This window comes from Patella vulgata, chromosome 5 (genome assembly GCF_932274485.2).
Source record: "Patella vulgata chromosome 5, xgPatVulg1.2, whole genome shotgun sequence".
NCBI lineage: Eukaryota > Metazoa > Mollusca > Gastropoda > Patellidae > Patella > Patella vulgata.
The window spans coordinates 26,460,414-26,467,625 of NC_065883.2; positions in this window are offsets into that span (position 1 = coordinate 26,460,414).

Consider the following 7,212-nt stretch of genomic DNA (forward strand, 5'->3'; position numbering starts at 1 on the left):
AGTATTCGTTTTAACAAATTAGTATTCGTTTTAACAAATTATAATTTATATCTTGTTGGCACTAAATGGGATCGTAAATCAAGCCTCTAGACGAGACTTTGGATTCGTTAATGTCCGCCTTGTCCTTTTAGTTTACTGTCATAGATATCATTAACTGAAGTTTCTATAACCATCTAATTGCTATCTATAATATCGTGATATTTAACAATCAGTTTATATTAGTCCATTTATCACATCCACGACTCACTCAAATCATTTAATTGACGACATACAAATCTAAAAGTCGGATTTAGGCAAAGATCAAAGGATATCATATTGAAAGTGTATACAGATTACATTACTTGTAATTACCTTATCACTTATCTTCAGTTTAAACTCGACAAGGCGCACTACCTGTAATATATATTGTATGAATACAATTATATCGTATTGATAGCCATGCTTGGAAACTATTAGTAAAGGCTTGTATGTACAAGGAATTATCTGTGGCCAACATTGCTGTTGTATTTCTGCTTTATGAAAATCTTTTCTTGGGTATATTGCATACTGCATTGTGATCTATGCCAACTATTCTATTTGCAACAAAGTCATAGACAGGGTGCGATATTGAGCCAAACCGGGTACCTAGTCAAACCGCGACACCGGAAAAGTTGATTTCTGTCACATATTTACCTTGTTATTTGGGCCAAATAAACCGGAAATGTGCCTTTTATGCAACGTGTCCAGAAAATATAACAAATAACAAATAAGAATTATACATTTGGGGAGAGATTATTGCATTGGATTGTGAAAGCCTTTTGGCGATTAAAAAATAACCATTAAGCAATACTAATGGTTCAACAATAATCTGTTTGTAACAAACAAACAAGTTTAAAACGAAAAGGTTAATCGTTAAAAAATACGAAACCGCGGCAACATAATATAAAAATGTGAAAATATTACTCCATGGGGATATTGTCAAGGAGATTATTTAATGATTGATTCATATGTTTAGAATGTCATCAATAATAATAAAAACTCAAGTTATTCCAGCAACAATCCGCTGACATCCATTCCAATGAGTCACAGTTTTCTAAATATTCCTCTGTTTCCATAAGATTAGGCTAAGAATAAAATAGTAATTTCACAGACTCTCGCTCTCATTTGAATATTGAGTTCTATTTTTTGCTGTGTTTAACGTGTTATTTTGTGTCCAGTTTTTGCAACGGGTGAAATATTTATTGTAAAACGATTGTTGCTGTCTTAAATTGAATAAGTCTCGAATAATGGCAGTTTGAATTTCCGGTAATATGGTTTAAAGCCGTTTCATAATTGTACAATACGAAAGTGCAATATGTGCCTCCCACAACCATTTTTCGTCTCCAGCCAGTGAAGATATAGGATCCCCAGAGACATAGTGTAATGTAAAAAAAATATATAGATATTAGTACAGCGGTTTCCAATCTGGTTTCAAACACAGATCCTATTTCGTTTCGTTTTTATAGTTCAAAATTTCGTTTTACTTGTCTTTACTACACTTGGATCACACTGATCCGCAGTGAATATTTGCTAGGCCGCTCCAATCACTGATAAGGATGACATCGATGCGGCTTAATGAGCCAGTAATATAAACTTTTTTCCTGCGACAAATTAAATTCTAAAACATTTTTTTTATTTATTGGAAAAATAAATAAAGACGTTTGACGTATTTGTAGGTAAAAATTATTTCCTATTCAGTGTTAATGGGTATTAAAATGACTAAAATGCAGCATTCTCTCCGAAGCAGTAACGTCTTATGTAAACAATGCACGCGCCATTTAGCCTATGTTTGACGCCGCGTGCTATGACGGCACGTGTTAAGACAGTCATCTTTGACAGAGATACATACTAGACTCGTAATTCTCTGTGAAACAGATTGCACTTGGATCTGGAAGAGTTGTTATTAAACTCGTGTTCTGAATGGTGTCAGGGATAAGCCAATGAAACGGTCTGTTACGGCGAGCTTTTAGGCGTTATTTGCACGGAACTGTGGGTAATCCACTAGTAACATCAATGCTGATTGGTTAATCAAATGTCTGACATCATAGGGTCATAAGTCGGTCTTTTGACGCCTGACGTGACCTATCGCTATAAATTGTCAGATCTTCATGTAGTGAAGGCCATCAAAAGTATAAAAAAAACGAAACGAAATATGGATCTGTATTTTAATCAGATTGAGCGGTTTCTAGAAATCCACTGTTAGTTACTTTGGGAGGGGGGGGGGGGTCTAGTTTGGTGCCAATGATAATTTATAATCAGAAAAAAATCGTTTCTTTTTATCTTATCTGTTTAGTCCGATAATTTTCATAATCATGTGTGTGTTTTCACTACACACTCTCCCTGTGAGCAGACTGACATGGTCTATCAAATATTTTCTCTTGTAACACAATGTTCGAATTTATTACTTCCCTTTGATGCCTTGTCACGCGCTACTACAAACATTAACTGATAAAATAAACGTTTCATATTCAATTCATTATCTGAAAGGCCGACCTCTCTAGATCAATTTTTAGATTGATGTCAAAAGCTATTTATTTCGGACTGATTTTAGATAGCTTAGGCCATAAACACGACCTTCATGTGATCTTTCGACCCAAAATATGACTGGTCATAAAATTCCATCATAACGCATTAGATGCGGTTGCCACAAAAGTGGTTTTACATTTACCAGACATACGTATGAATATACGAGGGTTTTTTATTCACCATAAAAGGTGATTTGCAAGCAGGTTAAGCATAAATCGCTCACGAAGCCAATTTTCTAAGATAGAAGATGCCAACGAATTTAATATTTACATATAAAGTTAGAAAATTTATAATATCATCAATTTGCTACTTTGCGAAACGTCTAATTTGTAACAAAATATAACTTAATAAACATGTCTGCACCATAATTTATAACACAACTATACCAATAGATTAGAATTTATGGAATACCACACTTGAGATATGTTTCGTATATGCTTTGTAAACAAACGCTTTAGAATAGTGTGTAACTTTTAAATTGTAAGTTTCTTCAAAATACTGTTCTGTTAAAATGTTATGCTGTGTTCGGGTGCACAATTGGGAAAATCAACATGGCTGTCATTATCCCTTCAAGGATTAATAAAACCGCTAATCACCATTTGAGAAATTTAAATCGCTAAAATGAATATCTGTCCAAAGAAAGTTCGGGGGGTTGGATGGTCGAATGGTTAGCACGTGCGCGCTGTAGGCCTATAATAAGGCCTGTCATTGAGTCAACTGGCGTGGTTTCGAATCCCAGGTTGTACGTGACAAGGAGCAGGGTCGCCTGTCCAACCTTGTGGGTTTTCTCAGGGTCCTCCGGTTTCCTCCTACTGCTAAAGACCTCTACGCGCAAGTGAATTATTGAAATAAAATTAAACAATATGTAAGTCCCGAAATGACCTAGTTTGTATCGAGCGGACGTTAAACCCAATTTCTCTCTCTATCTTCAAAGAAGGTTCAGATGATGACATCCAATGCAAACGATATAAACAAGCCAGAGTAACCCTTAAATATTGGCAATTCTTTTGATGGGCCTCTTTTAAATCCAATTCAAGCCAGGAAAATATACATATACCGCTGATGGCCTATATTAGTTTTGTTTTCTTAATTACATGTTGAATAGTCAACCTGAAAAGATTTCATTGTATATAGATAGGGCCTATTGCCCAACAAATGTAAGTGACGATGAGCGGCACGGTCAATTACCTTGGCATAGGTCCACTGGTAATATCTAATAAATTGTTTCGGTATGTAGACATTTTAAATTCAAAGAAACGTTCCTTAGTCCCGAAAAGACCTAGTTTGTACCGAGTTTTCTCTTACGTTACTGAAACATTTTTTTTGATATAGACCGTACAGTCCTAAAACCTGAACTGCGGACAATAATAAGTTAGAACAAAATATATAGAAAGCCGGGCATTTTTCTAGTTTTCTGTTTAATGTGTTTATTGTCATTGTTCAGAAAATGTATCCCAGTATGTAAGATCCTATAAATCACGTATTCAGATCGATATATGCACATCCATAACAAGCATTTAACTACAAAAATAGTATTTTTACCGTTCAAAATGTTCAACATTGTAACTTGGGCTGCCATCCTGTTACGCCAGAAGTAGAAATCACGACTTCCGAGCCAAATTTTGTACTTACGAACGCTACTTACCATTTCATTAGTCGGTTTTTACCATAAAACCGAGGAGTAACCAATACATGCAGCATAATTCATTATCATATTTGAAAAATATTTGCTATGTAGAAATAACGTTCTGTCCCAGAATTTATAACAAACTTACACCAACATGTTAGAATTTACCAATACCTTACCATACCATTTTTCGTATAAGCGTTTTAATTAAACGTTTTAGAATAATATGTAACATTTAAATTCGCAGTTACTTTTATATATGTTGAAATGTTATTCATTATTAAACTGTATAAAAAAAAGAAACTCCTAAAATGATTTGCTGTGGAAATAATCAGATATCTATGTAACATCTTGAATTTTCGGCAGATCCGGTTTCAAACCTTGACATTGATCTTCAGATAACACACGTTTACTTCAAGGTTACGTCACATCAGACATCCCGTCCAGATTACATCTAAAGTTCTTCCATACGCACCAACAAACTGAATTAACGATCTCTGAAAATCAACGAGTACAAAGGCACTGTTCTTGTTGTATGTTGTATAATTCAACAGAGAAACACGTGTATAACATGTTATGAGAAAATGATAACTGGAGGGCAAAGTATAACTCGATTCTCTCAAAGACAGGCAAATTTGGAACAACTTGTAGTTTTAAAATTAATTTCGTCCTGATCATATATACAATACTCACCAGGAGAGTTGGATGGCCGAATGGGTAGCACGTGCGCTGTGTCATAAGATCTGCCATTGAATCGACTGGCGTGGTTTCGATTCCACGGCTGCACGTGACAATAAGGGGTAGAGTCGCCTGTCCAACCTCGTGGGTTTTCTCCGTGCCTTCGGTTTCCTCACACTGCAAGTGAATTATTGAAATAAAAATTGAACCATACGTTAGTCCCGAAATGACCTGGTTTGTGTCGAGTGGACGTTAAACCCCATTTCTCTCCCTCTCTTAATACTCGCCAAACATCGTTTATGTATTATATGTCGGGATCGGACGGGGTGAAATTTATTTATAACGCTCAGATAAAAAAAAAAAACGCACACAAAGAAGAAATGCAGTTTTTAGTCTGGATGAATTGAATGATATCCAAAAATATTCAAACATCCGTCAATAAGTTTGTATATTGAGGAAATATTGGACGTATATGGATAGGAATGGAAGGTGGGGTCTATTGGTTGATATATTGTGGTCAAAAACCATTTAATCTCTTCTTTATAACGTATCCTTCTAAGTTGGTCCGATCCAGTGGCGTAAATGTGGGTGTGGGGGGTACCCTCCCCCCCCCCAGGAAGAAAAATAGTGACCTCCCCGTTATACTGGTGTGTGGGTCGTGGGGAGTCAGACTATACAAATGTTATGTCAACTCTTGCGAAACAGGGGGAATTGACAGGGGCAGATCTCGAGATTCTGTCCCATTGGCTCACATTTTTGGTCCTCTCGTCCTCAAGACTTTCTCCCCGCAATAACATCAAATGCTAGGATATTGACTCATTTTTCTAAATTTTCTCAGGTTGCTCAGTGTTATAGGCACAATCATCATTATGACATAAACTTTATGTCAACTTAAATAAAACTGCTTTCCGGCGAGACAACGATCGGCGAATTGTGGAAAGCGCCCTAGATTTGGAACCACCCCCACCCCACCCCCTATTCCCAGCTTCTAGACCCGCTCTGCACATGGCCCCTAGAAAACTCGAACCTGTGGTGCGCGGTTCCTGACTGCGTCACTCGTACTGGTGGTATGTGCATCAGTCGGTCGCATTTTGGCTAAACACCCCCCCACCCCCAAACAAAATCGTTATGTACGCCCCTGGTCTGATCTCGTAAATGGGAGAGAGGTTTGAAACAGTTGTCATCGTAATGATTAGGCAATCTTACGGGAGTCGCGGGGGCACAATGGATAACCTAGAAGCCTCGTGTGTTTGGCCGAGACATTTCATCGGGATTTTTCAGCGTGGTTCACCCTTGTCAATGGTGGTACGAAAAACAGAGGTCCCGTGTACACATTGAAGTGCACGTAAAATAATCTTTGACAGTTGGAATTCGAAATAACAGTAGGCCGTAGTGCCGCTTCCCGAGCAAAATGCCTCGACAATAGTCCAGTCAGTGCAGAAAAGTAGGGCGTTAAATCTCATTTCATTTAATGTCTATTATACTGCTACAGTTATTCAACGAGAAAATGTCTTGAACACATTAAAGGGGGGGGGGAGAACATTACCATTGTTTTTACCAAATTATCACTGCTTTTATATATAAACCCATCACTCAATTAATTTGAGTGCGTGTGATATAACAACCGCTGAAGACGAGCATGTGGGGGTCATAATTCGACACATTCTGCCGAACATCAGGATACAAATATAAAATATATAGTACCAAAGTGGTGAAATGAACAAATTTTGGTTTCCCGTGGGCCGATTATTCATAATTTTATGAAACTGACAGACAGATTTGGAAAATACAATATATGGACCAAACAAAACGTTGACAAGTGTGACTGGCTGATATAATTCTATAAGAAGTTTATGAAGCAAACATTCTGCCACCAGATGGCAATGCTGTATAAATGTAATTTTGACGTCTGGTAATAGTGATAGAATTAGAAGGTTGTATGTTAACACACGTGTAAAACATTAAAATACGAAACACGTGTTTTCTGCAGCTGAAAGAGAGAAAAAGAGAATTGTGTTACATCAAACAATCGCTCTAAATTAATCCTAAAATCATACGTAAATAAATATATTGCGTTTAATTTTTGAGTTCGGGCCATATTTATTCAACACTTGCTGTGTTACCCTACATTTCAAGGATAGAGTATATTTCCGTGTTCGTAACATCCATAATAACGCAATCATCATTTTATTGTCAATTTTACCATTACATACTGCACCAAATGCAAAATCAATATTAAAACTTTTTGTATTCTTCAACTCGTCTTCTGTTGGTCTCAAGGGCAGAAACATCTTATTTAAGGTGGATAACTCCCAAGAGATTTCCCCCACGGACATTCTGTTATATCTTACAAACTTAATCAT